Source organism: Empidonax traillii, unplaced genomic scaffold, assembly GCF_003031625.1.
Source record: "Empidonax traillii isolate 1590-97213 ecotype Southwest subspecies unplaced genomic scaffold, ASM303162v1 scaffold1230:size172535, whole genome shotgun sequence".
Classification (NCBI taxonomy): domain Eukaryota; kingdom Metazoa; phylum Chordata; class Aves; order Passeriformes; family Tyrannidae; genus Empidonax; species Empidonax traillii.
Genome location: NW_020956423.1, coordinates 28,818 through 42,894, shown reverse-complemented (window position 1 = coordinate 42,894; position 14,077 = coordinate 28,818). Strand labels below are relative to the sequence as shown.

General features: G+C 47.3%; 1 long non-coding RNA gene across 1 annotated transcript in view; it reads left to right on the top strand.

Moving 5' to 3' along the window:
• Positions 1-13,579, top strand: part of LOC114069295 — a 24,416-nt gene extending 10,837 nt beyond the window's left edge. Inside the window, exon 2 of the long non-coding RNA XR_003573752.1 lies at positions 13,385-13,579. This is a non-coding gene — a long non-coding RNA (uncharacterized LOC114069295). The remainder of the gene's footprint in view (positions 1-13,384) is intronic.
• The last annotated feature ends 498 nt before the right edge of the window (positions 13,580-14,077 follow it).

Sequence of the window (14,077 nt, the reverse complement as noted above, 5' to 3'; positions counted from 1 at the left end):
TGGGAGCTGAATAACCTACATATTCTGTTTGGGCTGTGCTTTTCAGAAACGGAGCGTTCCGATTCAGCCTCTTAGGAGAGACAGATTGTCCTGCACGATTGTCTTGAGCAAAGCACCTTTCTGGTTTTAATTGGTGTTTTTTTATTGCTGTGATTTACACTGGCAGGGTGAGGGCAGCACCGCTCCTCCGGTGCCTCAGAAAAGTGGGAAGAGGAGGAGGAGGATTGTATTTGGGATTTGGTGAGAAGGGAAGGGCAGCTTGACAGGTAGACATTGAGACATTTGCCAGATCAGTCACCTGCTTTGCCTGTGCTGCTAAAATACAGGAATATCGTCCTGGCAAGCACTGTCAAACTCGGATTCTCCTGTCGCGCTCAGATGCAGTTAATTGCCTAGAACTTTCATGTCGAAGATGAAAACGCTGTAGGTAAGTTTGTAACCACTGGCAATTCCGTTTTCGAAGTCTAAACTGAAGGCTGGGTTTTCAAAGTGTTGAAGAAGTGTTTGCAAGGCGTGTCAATCCATCTTAAACCCTGTGCAGGCAGACCTACCTGATGAGGGCAGGATCTGCTCGTGCTTTTGGGACTTGAGATCCCCCTTTTTGCAGTCGAGTTGTGCCATCGGGTTTGTTTCTCACCCTTCCCCCAGCTGGGCTGTTGAGCAAACCCCCCCTCCAATTTGGGGCCACGAGGGACTGGGGAGACGCTTTGCCACACTTACTGCCCCTTCCTTTAACACCCAAAACGCACTTGGCAGAGCTGCGAGGGGGAGGAGAGAGGGTTTTTTTGTACGTGCCTGGATTTTCTCCTCCGCGAGGAGCCGGGATAAAAACTCAAAGCGGGGGCATCCCACTTCTGCTCCCGCCCAGGCCACGCGTGTCACCGTGTCACGCGTGTCACAGCGTCCTGCTCGCTCTGCGGGACATCAACCTGCACATTTACATCCAGCAGCGCCACCGGGATCGCGCTTTCCAGCTCTGCTTCTCCCGGCACGTCTGGGATGAGCCTGGAGTCAGGGATGAGCTCTCCCCCCGAGGGCAGGGCAGGGCAGGGCAGGGCAGGGCAGGCTCAGCTGCCTGCAATTCCTGCCGAGGGGGTGGTCCCATCCCAGCAATTAAAGGGAATCAGCAGGCATTTGGCGAGCTCCCTGACTCTGCAGATGGCTGTTGGAGGGACGGATTCTTGCTCCCGACCCTGAGGTGTGTCTAGTTTTGGAGCCTGTGGTTTGGGGGAGGTGAACTCAGAAACCACTTTTTTTTTTTTTTTTCTCCAGATCTGGAAAACAAGCTTTTCAAATCTGCAGCACAAATCTTTTGTGCACCGCTGGGGGTATTTCTGAGGACCCGGGTGCTTAAATTCCGTGCTTGCCTTGGGGACTGAAAGGAGGCAACTCCAAACCCAAGTCCTGTGAAGCAGGACTTCTGGGTTGGTGTCGCGTTGGGCTGTTCAGCAGAAACGGGCATAAACAGCCAATTTCAAATGGGTTTGTTTATTGTCGCAGTTCGGGTGTGTTTATGGTACCAGCGCTCATTTTGGTGTTGTGTTCCTGTTACCCTTTGGAACGGGATTCAGTGGGGTCTTTGCGCATTTGAGAGTGACAGTGACTCCTTCCTCCAGAGCACGGGATTTCTCTGCAGCCCCAGCAGCGCTTTTGCTCTTTTGTGGAAGGTTTAGCTCAATTTTCCTCCCTATTTTCTGTCACTTCGTAGAGAACATATGTTGCTTTGTTCGGGTCGGATTTGGAAATACATTGGTGGAGCTCAGTTTTTCTCTCTCCTGCCAAATGAAAGTGTGTTTTTTTTGTGTTTTTTTTTTGTTTTTGTTTTTCTTTTGCACCGTTCATAAATCCTCTGATGAGCTGTTGGGGCTGGAAGGGGCTGTTTGGCGTTTCAAATCCCTGAAGGGATTCCCTCTGCCTTAAGGCGCGGGCTTGGCGAACTTTTGCTCTCAAAAGCGAACTCTGGAAGGATGCTTTTTTTTTTTTTTCCATGGAATTTCTGCGTGAATACCGACTGTCGTTTCCCCAAAACCTGGAGGTGACCATCCCTTAAGGTGTATTTAACCGCATAGGACGGTGGTTGCAGTAATGCCCAGAAGAGACGAGATTAAAAAGCAATTACTGTAGCCTTGCGAGGCTTGTGTGGTCCAGAAAATTCCTTTTCCAAGTTAAATTCCTTTCCCGAGTGGATGACTTTCAGGCCAAGACAAAGGGTAGAAAAGTTTAAGTACGTGGAACAATTTCTTCTGCGACCTGTGGGGACCTTTGAAAGTTGAAACAACTTCTGTAGCTGGAAGTTTCCGTTTATTTAATTCTGTTTTGCTTCCTTAGGGCTCAGCTGTACTTGTTTTGTGTTGCAGGTGACTTTGAGTTAGTTTATTCATCGTACTGCTCTCCAACAGAGATGACCCTCAACTCCCCCCTGCACTTAGCAAGTCATCTGCCACTTGTTGGGGGGTGTGTGTTAAGCCCATTTAAAATATCTTCCTGAGATTTAAAGATAATTTGCGTCACGCTAGGCACGTATTGATGTTTAACACAGAGCCACTGCTGCCCATTAGCTGCTTTTAAACGTTGTTTTCTGTAGTAATTAAACACCCGTGATTCGAACAGGTAATCTCCTAACTTGACTTTGACTTGCAGCAAGTGGGTCAGGTGCAAATCCAGCTTGAATTCCTTGCCCTCGGTGCATTTCTGTGCGGGTGTCTCGTTTATTCTTTACGTTGCAGTGGCTGGAAGAATCTCTTTTCCCGGGAGACTCCAGTCAGTGTGGCAGGAGAAGAAAATTCCTGCTGAATTCGGGGTGTGGGGCAGGTGACTGCAGGGACTTTGGCGTGTCTTGACCAGGGGTTTGCTGCTGAACTGCTGTGTGTTACAGCCACGAGGGAATAAACCACTTCCAGCGCACTGAGAGCAGAGCCTCTGCCTTCTTGGCCTCTGGAGAGCCAAGGAATAGGCCTGGTTTTTGGAATTTGGGAGCAGACTGCCCCTCAGCCGAGTCACGGAGCTCCTCAGCAGACCCAGCTGTGGAATCCAATAGTCCCAGGGGGCAGGTGTGGATTGAATTACTGGGCCATTACCTGGATGTGCTGCTCTGGTGAGCTCATCTGCCTTCCTGCTGCTTCCCACTGGTGGCTGTGGCACCGACAGAATTAGCAAAAAGCAAGATGTAATTTCATTGTAATTTCAGTGTAATGGCCGAAATTTCAGTGTAATAGCTGACAGATCCGCTGCCTCACTCCAGCTCTGCTCAAACCCTGCCTGTAAGGGGCTGTGAGAGGACTGTGAGATGTGCTTGATTTGCTTAAAAAATAAAAGGCCTCACCGTGAAAGAAAGGAGGAATGAACTTAGGAAAGAGCTTCACTGACTTCTGGATTCTCACCCCAGAGATTTCCGGGCTGAACCACCACTCAGGAGTCACCTGCTCAAAATTCCTCCTCTATACCTGACCCAGCTGGTACAATCCTATTTTTCCCTATGAAGCAAGAGGCAAAAAAGCAGTGTTTGCTCTGGTTCACAAGGGCCACAGAATCATTTAGGTTTTTTGCCCACCTTGTCCCCCAGCCCAGAGCACTGAGTGCCACGGCCAGTCCTTCCTGGGACACCTCCAGGAGTGGGGACTCCAAACCTCCCTGGGCAGCCCCTGCCAATATTTGATCATCCTTTCCAGCAAGAAATTTCCTCCTGATGCCCAACCTGACCCTCCCCTTTGGGAGGCAGGTTTTGGGATGGCAGCAGGTTCTCTGTAAGCAGCTTGTGACTGTGGGGAAACCACGTGTGAAGGTGACATCCACCTGCCAGTAAAAATCTTGCTGCCCTGACTCCAGAAATGCTGAATGTGAGGTGAAGGTGTAGCTGTTGTAACAAAACACGGGGTGGAAATGTCTCCTCCTCGGTGTTTCTGAGTTTGCTTGCAGCTGTCGTGCCTGTGCCCATCCTTTGCTTCCCTCCTGCATCAGAAGTTATAATCTAAAAATAAGCTGTGTCGTGCAGGGGGATGGGAAATGAGAGAGCACGAGTGATTTCACGTTTCATTACTGCGTGCCTGCCCTGTGCTGAGAGGATTTCTGCTGGTCAGGGAAACTCGGAGTGGTGCAGGCTGTCATCACCCAGCTGAGGCTGAGCTAATGCTCTCTGGCCTGCCGTTAAATCAGACTCCAGATTAAAAAAAGGTACGAAGCAACTTTGCCTTTTGCTCTTTGCACTGACTGGGCAGCCCAGACTAAAATCTCTGCGGCTTTGTTTTTTTTTGTTTGTTTGTTTGTTTGTGTTTTTTGTTTTTTTTTAAATTTCCCCTAAGTCTAAGACTTGAAAAGCTGGTGTGACTTGCTGCTCTTGTAGCTCGTACCTCAGGAAGTGCTGCAGGTGGGTTCGTGTGTTGCATTTAGGCAAAACAGCCAGTTCTGGCACTTAATATGCCTGGTGTAACTGCTTTCCTCCCTGGTGTCAGAAAAAAAACTGGAAAATGAAGTCTGTTTGGTTTGAACTCTTGGGATATCCCTCTTTGGTCCCATCTTGATCTTGGCTCTTCTTCAGTACTGAGCAGTAATGCACCTTTTGGCTTTTTAAAACAAGAACTGAAATTATCAGTGTTTTCACATCCAAACTGGGATTATTTCTCATTATTTCGTGGCTCTCACCGGGGACCTGTTACTTCTTTTTATTTAGGTGTTGCACGAGCCTAGGCTTGAAAACCAGTCTTGTAGGGCTGAAGTTTAACTTCATGGAGGGTAAGCAGGGAGCTGACCTAAGTTTATTCCAACTTTGCTTTACTTTGGAGTGGTTTATTTTCTGGTGTACTGGATTGTCTGGGTTTCACTCCTTGCAGCTCTGTTTGTCTGACCACACCGGGCACATTCCATCCTGGAAGGCAAGGAGGGGTGAGTGAAAGGTCTGTGTGGCTTTTTCTCTGTTTGTATTTGGTTAATTCTACTTTCCTGGTGGAGGTTGAGGTGATAAGCCCATGGATTAATTAGGCAGCTCGTGGAAGTCAGGACCTGGTGCAGAGCCAGCTCTTCCGGTTGGGAATTTCTTGGCAGGGTTGGGGGGGAAAACAACTGAACCATATCCCAGGAAAAGCACGGACCTGGAGCTCTGGGATGGTGAGCCTGCAGAGACAGATAAGGAGACAGGGCAGGAAAATGCACGAACTGATAACTGCTGCAGAACCAGTGGAGTGGGAGATAACTAGATAACTGTCCCCACCCCCTCCAAAAAAATTCCAAAAAAAACTCCTTTGCAGCCCATTACTTTGCTTTTTGTTGGTAGCTTTGCTCCAGCAGAACCATCTCTTTTAGCTGGAAGGCCCTAAGGAAGAAAGTTAGTGGCAATATCTGTAGGAGTTGTTCAAATGCTGAAATCTGGGTCTCGCTTTAACGTTTCTCGGAGCTTAAATATTTTTGGCTAAACAAAGCGTCTGTGTAAACTGCTTACAGGCAGCCTTTCCCCCTGGGAGTGGAATGCAGCCGTGGGGAATGCTGCAGTGGGAACAAGGACCTCTACAGAGCCGAGGGTCAGGAGTGGGACGTAGTGGGACAGCGTCATATCTACATGTTCATTTTGATCAGCATATCACATTCCGAGCCGTTTCTTGTATGGAGAAACTGCTGGCATCCACAACCGGAGCATTTTTTTTATTTGTGGAACAGTTTGCAGTAGTTTGGTTTTTTTTTTTTTTTTTTTCCTCCCCCTGATTTCCCCAGAATGCTGCTGGGTCGTTAAGTGGGAGCCCCCAGAAAGAGCTTGAAATATCTCAGGAACCCTGGAGGAACCCGCTGAGATAAAGTTTGTTTCTGTATAACTCTGCTTCCAGAGGAAAAACACATTTCTGGTGTTTGTTGTCTCACGGTAAAGAATTCCTAAAACCTCTCCCACGTGTTATTACAGAGGGGAGAGTGTTCCCAACCTGTGGATTGTAACTTACTGTCTGGGAGTGAGTGAGAGCTGAGGGAGGAAAACACACACAGAGCAGTTTACCTGCTTTTACATGTTGATGTAACTGATGTAGCAGAACAGCTTTGAGGGTTGTTTGTGTTTTTTTTTTTTTTTTTTTTTTTTTTTTTTTTTTTTTTTTTTTTTTTTTTTTTTTTTTTTTTTTTTTTTTTTTTGCTTGTTTTTAATTCTTTTTTAATAATTATTTTTTTTAAATGTGGTTATAATAAAAATTACTGTGAGAAACTGCAGTGTATTTCATATTATTAATGTTTTCTAACCTAGTCATAACTTGCTTTTTTGTAGAATTAACTAAGCTTTTCCTCTTCTAAGTCTCTTCAGGTTAATCTGGAAAATTCTGAGCGTCTGACCCTTTGAGGGGGGACAGTGGCAGATAATCAGTGTGTCCCTTCTCAGGGTCCATGTGGTGCAGAAACTTCCAAGTGTCTCCTGTTGGGGCCAGATTTGTGGAGAGGAGTGTCCTGCAAGGTGGTTTTTGGTTTTGTTTTGGGGTTTTGTGTGTGGTTTTGTTTGTTTGTTTGTCTTTTGGTGTGTTTGGTTTTTTTTGTTTTTTTTTTTTTGTTTTTTTTTGGAAGGATGAACAACAAGGAGGTGGGGAGGAGGTCTGAGAAGAGGAATGGTTATTTTGGAAACAGGGAAAAAGGCTCGTTCTGCTGCTGGAGAGGTCAGGTGTGGTCAGGTCAGAGAGAACAAATCTTGCTGACGGACACGACTGTGTTGCTGTAGATGATGGTAATGAGTTTTGTCACAGTTTGGGACACTAGGAATGAGTTTGCCGTTTGCTGGCAGGTTTTGCTACCAGCTCTCCATGCAGGAAAGATGGAAAGGATGTCTCTGGTTAAAAATGCGTGTCTGAATCTTCCAAAACTGGAAATGAGAGCTGAGAATGTTCTGCTCTTTTACAATTGAAGGCAAAACTGCAAAGTGGAAGTCACTCTTAAGAGCAAAAGCTGGTGTTTAGTGGTTCCCTATGTGGATAAACCAAAGGAGGATAATATTTGGATAGTGTTTCCTTGCAGACCCTCTCAGGTGTCCTTTGGCTCCATGATTTTGTTGTCTCCACAGGAAGAGTGCAGACAGGAGCAACTGTAGATTGGGATCAATTTGCAAGATAGTTCAGTGATTAGCAGTGGAGATGTTTTTTCTTTTTTGGTTTTTTTTTCTTTTTTTGTGTGTAAGCACTACATTACAAATTTAAATGGCTTCCTGTGCTTAAAGAATTAACTGTGAGGATTAAAGTGACATCTCAGACATCGGCTGAACGTTCTCTCAAAATCCCTTTCTACGTTGTCTCTAAATCAATTACTTTGATTTCTTTAATCCACAAGCGAACTGGGTTGGTGAACAACGATCTATATAGGCTGAATTGCTCCAGACCATTTTAAGGAGTACTTTAGTCTGGCAAAGGAGAAGCAAATGAAAAAAAAAAAAAAAGAGCTGGTGAAATGTGGAAATAGCCTGTGCTGGGGTGTGAAATGAGAATACTCCTCTCATCATCGAGGTGCCTTGTCAAAGAAGCAGTCAGTAGCTGGCTACTCCAGCCTTCTCCAGGCATTCCTGATCCTTGCTGGTTATGCTGGGTGAGAAAGTAAAACAGCAGCCTGCTGCTGGTGCTTCTGCAATGGTGCTGCTTGCAGGAATGGGTGAAGTGGGAAGGGAAGGATGTCCGTGCTGATGGACAGGCAGAGAGAGTTTCACTTCCCTCAAGTCTTCCAAAGTGGCCCTCAGCACTCAGATGTGGCCACTTAACTCCCCTAAACCATATGGATGGTTGGTTTGCTTGTGATTCCACGTGGATAATAATGAGAGTGGCGTTCACCTGGGAAACGTTTGAATTATTAATAAAGGAACTGTGTGCTCTTTCTGGAAATCCTACAGGTTTCCACTGGCTGTAATCTCTTCAAATGCATCAGTCAGAGATGCAGCTTTGACCCTGAGCCTGCTGCAGGCTGAGTTTATCAGATCAGGTGTTGTAAAATGGTGAATATTTTGTGACCGAGCCAGCCATGCTCTGGAGGGTGTTTTGGTCCTATTGACTGGTAGCTCTTGGCTGTGTTGTGACACAGAGAATGAGGCTGGCAAGTAACTTCAGGCATTAATCTTCCCAGCATTAAACACCTTCAGAGTTTCTTCTGAGCTGGTGCTTCTGTGTGAAGGAAATCCTGTGGCTGTCGGAGCGAGTGGTGGCACATTCGAGGTTAAAATTGATCCAGGTTTTTCTCATGGTGTTCTGGCTCCTTATCACTTAGCAACTCCAGAAACGGAACTATTTCCACAGGGATATTAACAGTTAAAGGAAACAGGGCCCTGAACTCAGCAGATCATACCCAGCAGAGCAGCAGCCAGCGCTGTGCAAACACAAGGGCCTTCCTCGGGATGGAGGAGTTTGGCTCCTTGATTTGGGTGAGACAGATCTTTTATTTTCTGAGAAGCATAGAACAAATGTCAGAGCTGGTCAGATAAGACGAGGCAGTGCTGTGCATGCCACGGGAAAGATTGGAATGGGCTCCAATCAAACCTTGCTGCGCAGCGGAACGGGTGGTACCCAGAGCCAACTGTCAGCGTGAATTCCTTCTGCTGTCCTCGAACTGTCCCAGAAATAATTGTGGCTGTGGCAGGAAACGTGTCCTGACGGGGTCTGTGTGGCTCTGTAGGGAGAGGAAGAGGCTGCAGCTGGGCTGGAGCATCTGATGGTGCTCAGCAGCACGAGCTGATTCACGACTCGCTCATCCCAAGTGTGTGTTTACATCTGAGTGCCAGTTTGTGCTCCGGCGTCTCTTGGAAGGGAGGGAAAAGTCCTTTCTAGGACGGTGGGCATGCAGGATTTGGAGCTTTGATGCAGGGAGGGGTGCAGCAGGCTGGTTTCCCTCAGGTCACGCTCTTGGCACGTTTTTGGGGGGTTCAGGAAACTTGGCAGATGAGCGAGCGTGACGCGGTCGGGAGGGCGGCTGCTGCTGCGAGATAAGAGCCAGTCACTCGTGGAAACAGGGCCTTCCTGCGTCCTGAGGACTTGCTGGGTGTTCAGGGGGTGGATGACTCCTCTTGGGTTCTGTCAGCACTGTCTGGTGTTACTGCAGTGCTGCGGGAGGACAGCAGGGCTTTCACTGCCCAGCTCACCCGCTGGCAGCGTGCCCCGGCTCCATCCCGACGGACAAAAGCTGTTTGACTTCCAGCCTGGAGCACAGAGGAGTCTTCTGGCTGGTGGGTTCACCCTTCCCGAGGCACTTGTGTGGGTTAATCTCGAAGATGTGGCACGATTGCAGAGGAAAAACCAAAAAGCAAATTTCCAAGTGATCCTAAACATAGCTAAAAAGGAGTCTGGGAAAGCAGAAGTGCCGTGCTTCCTGGCAGCCGGGCACTTGGATTTGGTCCTGTTTCAGCAAGCACAATGAGAGTTATTTATTCCCCCTTTCCTCCCCAACCAGTGTTTTGAATGGGAATGGATGAATTGCACTTGTCTCGCTGATGTGAACGGAGCAGGGAGGCCTTCTGGATTTCCCTTGTCTGAAAGGGAAGGTTTAATTGGGAGAACCCTACAGAGTGCAAGGGGTTGGTTCTTTTCCGAATTTCTGTCCTGCTTTTGTCCCCTTTGGAAGCTGGAGGGGTTGGATGTCGAGTGGGTTTGCTCCCCAGTGGTAGGATTGAGTGGGTTTTGTGCTGCTGCTGGCTCTGTTCAGCTGTGCAAGAGGTAAGAGGGCTGGAAGGAAACCTGTTTCCTGGGTGTTGGCCCCGTGCCTTTTGGTGTTTTGGTTTTGCTTCAGTGCAAGGCGCTGCTTCTCTCTTGTGAATGATCTTGGCTATCTTGAAGATTATCAGGAAAGGCTTTGAGCTTATTTGTCAGCAGAACATCTGGTGTTCAGAGCCAGGTTCAGAGCCTAGCTCCCTCCTTGAGGTTTATTCCTGTAGTTTGTGCTCCAGGAGGCAAATGTGTGTCCCAGGAGTTCTTCTGCTGGATTACTCCTTTAGTGAAGGAGAAGCTGCTCCGTGGTGCCCCTGGGCCACATCAGGGGGTCACTGGCCCGTTTCTTGCAGCTCCATTTTCCACGTTGTTCCCAGGGTGGTGGTTTCATCCAGACCACTCCTGTCAGGTGCAGGTCGGCAGGAAAATGAGCCTGTATCCAAGATGGACTTCTGTGGGAAGGCTGGTGCTTATGGGGGGTAGTGGATGCCACTGAGTGCAATCAGAAGCACCTCTGCCCTCCTTCAGATCCCAAGAAAGCTGCTTGTAGGCCTGTGTGGACAGAAACAAGGATCTTGTTTCTTCCTGGGTAGTCCTTTGGGAAATACTATTTTTTAAAGTTGTCTTTCCCTGGAAGTGTCCAAGGCCAGGTTGGATGAGGCTTGAAGCAACCTGGTCTAGTGGGAAACCTCTTTGCAGGGTTGGAGCTGGATGATCTTTAGGATCCCTTCCATCCCACACCATCTATGATCTTTCCTATATAACCCAACTATCAGTACACCTTGAAGTCTTCTTCCCGGTGTAACAGCTGCTGATGGTTTAAGGCTTGCTGCCAGCTCTGCTTCCTAACATGTCATTATTTTTATTTGTTTGGTGCTTTTTTGACAGAAGCAGCCGTCAGCAGGTCCTTGGAGCTTTGACTCCCGTGTTCACAACGAGCTTCTGAGCCGATGCATCCAGCGCTCTGGGTAGAAAAGCGAGTTCAGGTGAGTAAATGAGCTTTGCATTTTTAAGCACGTGTGTTTTTGGTGTGTTTATTCAGTGCTTTGTTTGCTGCGACCTGAGTTTGGGCTAGTTCTCGGTTTGGATTTGGGTGGGCAGATACCCATTTCCCTTTGGATATCACACAGACTGCCAAACTCTGGTAGCAGAACTTGGGAAGATGTAGGTTGTGGATAAATGCTCCCCAAACCCTGCTTATAAGGAAATCTTTGCTGTTGAAAGTGGAGTGGTACACTGGCTAGAGAACCAGACTGGTGGCTGGAATATCTGTTTTCCATTCCCAGTTCTGGCTTTGACACAGGTGAATGACCTGCAAAGATAAAATAAATGGGGTTGTATGGCCTTTCTTGCTGCTTGTAGTTGTGTTTTTGTCTCTTAATAATCCTCTGAAGCTGCGTGGGGATTTTCTGAAAGGCATCTTGTAAGATTTGTCGTGGTTTTGTTGGGTTTGATCCTTGCTGGAAAAGCTCCGTGACCGATTGAAGAGTTGGAGGGAGAGGTGTAGTAAAAATCAGAAAATAAAATGGAGCTACTGGGCGTAGAAATTGTGAGAAAGAATGTGTTTTAAAAGCTGTTATTTGTTTGTGTGTAGCCCCAGTGACCAACACACTGAGTGAACGAAGTCCCTTGCACCTCCCATTCCTAGCTGGGAAAGCTGTTGCCTTTTTCCCCCCAAGTGTTTTGGGATATTAGTGAACCTGAACTGGCTGATCCTGAGAGGCTGTGGTGAGAGACAGAGCAGAAAAGCAGCTTTCAGGTGTGATTCTTCCTGATGCAGTTGTGATTTTTTTTTTTTTTCCTGTGGTACCCTGAGGAAATTTGTTTTTGGAAGATTTGGTTTTAGCCCTTCTGTGGCTGTCCTGATGTTCCAGGTATGTGGGTCTCAAGGGTTGATTAATTAAGGTGTTGAGTGGCTTTTCCACAGAAATACCACCAGGAATAATGAGAAAAACGTTGTGGCTAAACATCAGCGCTGCTAAAATTGAGGGAACTGATAGCTTTGGGGGTTTTTTTTGCATGTTGCAGGTCGGGTGAATTGGTCTGAGCAGGTTTTTGGAGCTGTTGTTTCCTGAAAGCTGCACCTTATGTCGCAGTGGTTCAGGACAAACTGTAATATTTAGCCTTGTTTTCAGCAGCCGTGAAAAATTCCTGTTTTCCCCACCCTCCTTCACCTACATCAATATTAAGAGCAGAAGATGCTTTTAGCAGAGACCAGGAGCTCCTGTCACTGCGTTGATTCAGCTTCTGTTTGCTCTTGCACCCAGCACACAGACCTGGTGAATAATGCAGTGACCTATTACTTAAAGTTTAATGCAGGTTTAATCGGGGTTGAGCAGCAACAGGTGCAGTTGCAAGAGGCTGCTTTGGAAAAGATTCCGAGCAAAACGTTGTGGGGTCTGTGTTGTTGGGTTGTTCCCTCTGAGCAGGGCAGGGATTGTCCCTGTGCTGTGCCCAGTTCTGGGCCCTCTGGAACATCTGATTTTTGTGTATTTCTTTCAGTAGAGGACAACATATGTTGTTCTGGACTCAGAGGGGGTGTCACAAAGCACATGGATAACTTTTTGCTGAGATCCAGGGATCTCACATAGTAGAATATCAAGACACTGCTGTCTTTTCAATGGCTTTTTTTTTCTTTCTTTCTCTCTTTTTGGTATGAGTATTATTTTTTTAAACAAAGGAAAAACATCCCTTTCCTCAATTGTTCGCTTTGCAGAACTCGAGCCTTAAAATAATCCAGGAAACCTTTTGTTATATAAATATACTCATCCTCCTCCTTGGCACAGAACGTTTTGCTAGAGCTGAATTGCTGAATTCTCTCTTAAAACTTAAATTTCAGTGGCTCTGAAGGAGAAACCCAGGGCTCAGAGAGCAAAGCAGGCACTGATTGCTGTGTGATCACAGTGTAACAGTGGTGTGTAAAGCAGACAGAGCAGTGCAGAACAGAACGGTGGCTGTTGTGCCTGGAACTCCGTTCCTGTGTCTCAGGGATTTTTTGTTTTAAGCTTGTTACAGTCAGGTGTGCTTACACCTCCCAAATTTAGCTCCATGGGAACAGGGCCTGGGTGTTTGTGCCGTCTTTGGTAAATATTTGTGCTTAAGTTGGTTGTGCAGAAATAGAAATGTGTGTGTGAGTACAGCAAAGGGCTCGGAATGGTTAAAAGTAAATTCCAGTGCAGGCTACTCAGCAGTCAGAATTCCCAATTAAATGGGCAGCAGTCGGCTGGAGCAGATGTTTAAAAAGAAAATGGACCAAAAAAAATCACCACCAAAAAACAAAAAAAACCCACAACCCAATACCCACCCCCACCAACCACCCACCCCCCTGGGAAATGTCACATAATCTTTGTTAAAAGTGGTGACTGGTTTCTGGGTGCTGTCTTGTGCGTGTCTGAACACCTTTGGGGGGAATTTATGAATCACTTGCAGAACTGAATGTGACTTCGGGAGTGTTTCTGTGTCCTCTGCAGGCCACGAGTTCATCGTGACACTGACTTTTTGAGTGATACCTTTGCTTTGCTTCAGGCCTGAGCTCGAACAGGTTGAAGTATCCCAGTGGAAGCACTGCCTTATTCCCCCTCTGCCAACAGCTGGGAACACCTTTTCCAACCTGCTGCTGGCTTTGCCCTCACACTCTGAGAAACCATGGGCATCCTCCTCAGCTCCTGTTTGGACTCCTCTAGTAACCTTCAGGTTGGACCTGAAGAATCAGGAGGAATTTCTTCTTGGAGAAGGTTGTCAGGCTGCCCAGAGAGGTGGTGGAGTCCCCGTCCCTGGAGGTGTTCAGGGGAGGACTGGACGTGGCGCTTATCCAAAACCTAAAAGTCTAATGGGATTTTGGAGCAGAGGTTGTGTGTGTTCCCCGTGTTCAGCTTGGCTCGATTGTCTTGGGTTTTGGTAAACTTCCTAGCTGCTTATTAAATAGCTTGGCTGGTTCTGTGCTGTTGATCGTTTCAATCTTGTCTCCTAAATTCATTTACCTTCAGACACGGAGCTGCTCCCTTGTTTCTTGGAAAAGGCAAGGGATGTGCTGGCAGGAAGTGACTGCACTTGATGAAAATAGGCTGTACCTGCTGATGATTAATCCTTAACCTGAAGAAAGAACCTTCCTTTTCCAGCTTTGTCGCCTGAATTAGCAGATGATTGTTCCTTTGTCCCCAGGCTGACTCTGAGATTGATTCATGGCTTAGGGGCCCCAGTAATAGGATTTCCCGTCAGGGTGTGCTCACCGGCCCTCACAGGGCTTCAAAGGGAAAAAGGGTTTCCCCTCTTGCTTTGCATCCTCTTGGCTTGTGCTCCTTTTGGCCTTGACTTCATTTTTTTTTTTTTACTCCCTGAGCCTCGTAGACCCGAGGCTTCAGCTGGGACTTGATGGTTGGTGCCATCCCGACTCGTTTGGAGTGTCACATCCCCTCCCCAGGATGTGACAGGGGACAACGGGACAGGCC